The sequence below is a fragment of the Elephantulus edwardii genome, unplaced genomic scaffold, assembly GCF_000299155.1.
Source record: "Elephantulus edwardii isolate Elephantulus edwardi_28Jun2011 unplaced genomic scaffold, EleEdw1.0 scaffold00083, whole genome shotgun sequence".
NCBI classification, from domain to species: domain Eukaryota; kingdom Metazoa; phylum Chordata; class Mammalia; order Macroscelidea; family Macroscelididae; genus Elephantulus; species Elephantulus edwardii.
In genome coordinates this window covers 3054847-3058699 of record NW_006399833.1, presented here as the reverse complement: position 1 = coordinate 3058699, position 3853 = coordinate 3054847, and positions in this window count along the sequence as shown.

Below are 3853 nucleotides of genomic sequence, written 5' to 3'. Positions count from 1 at the left end.
TGGCCAAGTGGTTGTTCTCCAGATTTCTTGGCACAACTTGGTGAGCACGTCCAGGGCAGCATCTGTTAGCTGAAATATGTCAATTGTTATACCATCTATTCCTGGGGCCTTATTTTTTGCTATTTCTTTCAAAGCAGCTTGAACTTCTTCCTTCATCACCATAGGCTCTTGCTCATATGTTATTTGGTTAAATTATTCTGTGTCTGACAGTTCCTTTCGATACAATGACTCAGTATATTCTTTCCGTCTTCTTTTGATACCTCGTGGATCATTTAATATTCTGCCTAAAGCATCCTTGATTGACAAAAATATATTTAGGACATACACAGATATGCATGTAGAAATATCATTTGTCAGACCTACATATGTTTGTAGTTGTAGTCCCTTTTATCTGCCTATATAGTTACTTGTAGATTGATGTTTATTATTGATAATACAGAATTGTGCATGTAATTATGTTTAACTTTATTGACTGTATCTCTTGTACACCTCTCCAAATCTGTCCTTTCCTTAATGATATGGTGCTGATTGTCTCCTTTGTATATTGTTTTTCCCTTCACCAAACTCAATATGTATCTGTTTATACTGATTATTTTTCCCCCTTCTTTTCCTCTCCCCTCTAATTCCTGGAAACCATCAAAGAATGTTTCTTTTGTACTTAAGCCCTAATTTAGTTTTTTGTAAACAGTGCTTATAAGCTTTTAAGACCCCAGGAACCACTCATTGAAGGAAAATATAGAACATTGTCTTCATGGACTGTATTATACCAGTTGAACTTTATGTCCACTATAACTATGGTCCTGAACTACCAAACTCCATGACTCATTGCCTCAAAGTGTTTGGTTATGGGAAAGAAGTTATCATAATTTTTCCCTCTCTGTACTCAACTGTATTATATATTACAACTGTATTATATCTGTTTACAGCACATATCAATATGTAGGTAAAATATTGTCTTCCATGCCTGTATAGTCATGACTTCATCTTACCTGTTAGCTTGTGTATCCACTTGTACATTATTATCTGTTATTACTGATAATGTCAGATTGTATATATAATAGTATTTTGTTTTGATATTTTAACTCTTGTGTACCTCTCCATGTCTTCCTTGTCCTTAGTGATTTGAACGAATCAGCCTCTTTTTGTGTATTTCCTTTATCTTTACTCAATTTATTATATATCTATTAGTTAGTGCTTCTCCCTCTTCTCCTATCCTGTCCCTGGTAGCCATAAAAGAATACTTCTTTCTGTGTATTAGTCTTTTCCTTAACTTTTTATAAAGTGGACTTACACAGTATTTGTCCTCTTTGTGATTGACTTATCTCACTAAACATGATGTCTTCTAGCTTCATTCCTGTTTGTTTGTTTGATTCTTTATTGTCTTCAGTGTGGTATAGTATTACACTGTATATCTGTACCACAGTTTGTTTATCCATTAATCTTTTGCTCAGATAGGGTGATTGGGTCCAGAAGTTCTTACTTGCCCAGAAAATATGGGGGGACAGGGTGCCCAATCTGATACTGTGCTTTTCAATGGCCCAAGGGAAATACCCACCTGGTGTACAATTCTTCTCAGAGAACAAGGGCAATAGTGTGGATGGGATGAGTGTCATTGGCTCCCAGGTGGCCAGGAGTAGAGGATGGTCACACCTCTCATTACCAGGAGATTGAGAGAGAATAAGTGGAAGAACAAACTTTTCTGTTTTCACCCTCTGAAGTGGGTGCTGGTTCATTCCTGGATATTCAGAGTACATTATCAGGTTACTTCCCTAAACAGAACATTGTTTGCAAAGATCTAAAATAGCCATACCATCTGAAGCCAACCAATGATTGACTTTTTTTTCCCTTGTGGGCTGTTTTCATTCCATTTCTTATAGTCAGTACCTGATCTACTTTATCCTTTCCCTTGAAGCTCAGGGTTCTAAGGTTACTATCTTTTTTTTTGTTTAATTTTGGTTTCTCATTTCTATAGTAGGTCTAGGTAGCTTGCCTACGATGTCTACCATCTTTTATTATATATTTTTACAAAAATTACAGAATCTCTTTATTAACTATAAGGTGAACCACAATTTTCTGTGAATTGTTCTTTAAATGGTCAGTATGTACTTAGGAGCTAAAAGTGCTGTGGAAGTTGAGAAGAGTAAGCCATAACTGAGCAGGATAGAAGTTGACTATATAAATACAAGGAAAGAAGATTTTGAGCTTTATCATGAAGTATACTTATGGTGTTATTTGAAGACAGTAATGTAGTCAGCCTAGTAGAGACAGAACAGAAAAAGGCACAAGACTTGTTTGGATTGTGGATAAAACTTTCAGAGGCATTTGCCTATTAGATTGGAAAATATATATGTGTAATTTGGGCATGTAGCCAGGAGAGACCAGTCTTTAGAAAAGGATATCACGCTTGGAAGGGTGGAGGGACAGTGCAGGAGAGGAAGATTCTGAATGAGATAGATTGACACAAAAACTGGGGTAATGAGGGTAGTTGTATCAGACACAGTGAGATTAGCTCAGGGTTCAGAGCTATTTTCCATAGGGTTGCACTAAATCGTTGTTGACTTTATGGGACATAACATCAACAACATAGGCTAGAAAGTAGCGAAATAGGCACTTTCTCCTAATGTTGTATGCCATCAAGTCAGAATCGACTCATAACTGACCTTCCAGCAGGTTTTCAGAGGTTGTAAATCACATGAGAGGAAATTGCCCATCTTTCTCCAGTGGAGCAGCTGGTGAATTCAAACCACATGTCCTAGGGTAGCACAACTTCTTACTACTAGGCCATTAGACCACCCTCCCCTAATGATTGTTGTTGTTGATTGTCTTTGAGTCGAGCACTACTTATAGCAACACTATGAACAAAAGGCCTGAAGCCTTTCTGTAAGTAGCAACATTTCTCCAAGTTCATAGAGTTTCCAGAAGTGTGGGGTTTAGGAAGTAGATGCCACTCCTGCTTCCAAACTTATCTTAAACTGGGAGCTCCAACAAACATTGTCCTCCATAGATAATGGTTATGGCATTTGACCCCCCCAATGGTACAAAGTTCAGCATCCCAGCAACCCCGGGTTACCTCAGTACAGCATTTTCACAGAAGAGTGTTGTACCACTTAGAAATGTAAATTAGCAAAAATCTTTTTGGTAGGACAGTTTAGCAAGATATATTAAAATTTGAAGCATGGTTACCCTTTGATCTAACAATTTTCCTTCTAGGACTTTAATTGCATAGATTTATTGATGTACAGAATTTTTTGTAAGATGTTGTTTGTCATCGAGTTGTAACCAACTGATAGCAGACGCTCCAGTAGGTTTACAGAGGCAGTAAATAACATGGGGGAGATTGCCCATCCTTCTCCAGTGGAACAGCTGGTGGATTTGAAAATTTATTAATAAAGTCCTCTACGCAGGTGGTTTTCTTAATCAGAACATTTCTGAGGGTTTATTCTATTTCTTCGCTGGTGAAACAGCTGATGCGGCTATCAGCTTTGTTTTATTATGGATCTATCCAGCATTTTTTGTTTTTATCACAAGTATAAATTCGTATACTTCTCCTACTATTCATAATACAGTAAAATTAAGTTCAAGTTCACAGCAACTTTCAGTAGGCTATTCACTTGGACTCATGCTGTTGTACTACTATGAATGGCAGTGTTACTGAACTATGAATGATTAAATCAGTTTCTCATTTCTTACTAACATTATAAATACTATTTTTCAGCTACAACTTCAGCCATTACCACCACCACTGTTACTACTACCACCACGACTATTACCACCACCACTCCTGCCACTACTCCAACCACCAATGATTTTAATGCCAATCTGAAATTACTGTTTCCAACTGGGATGACTAACA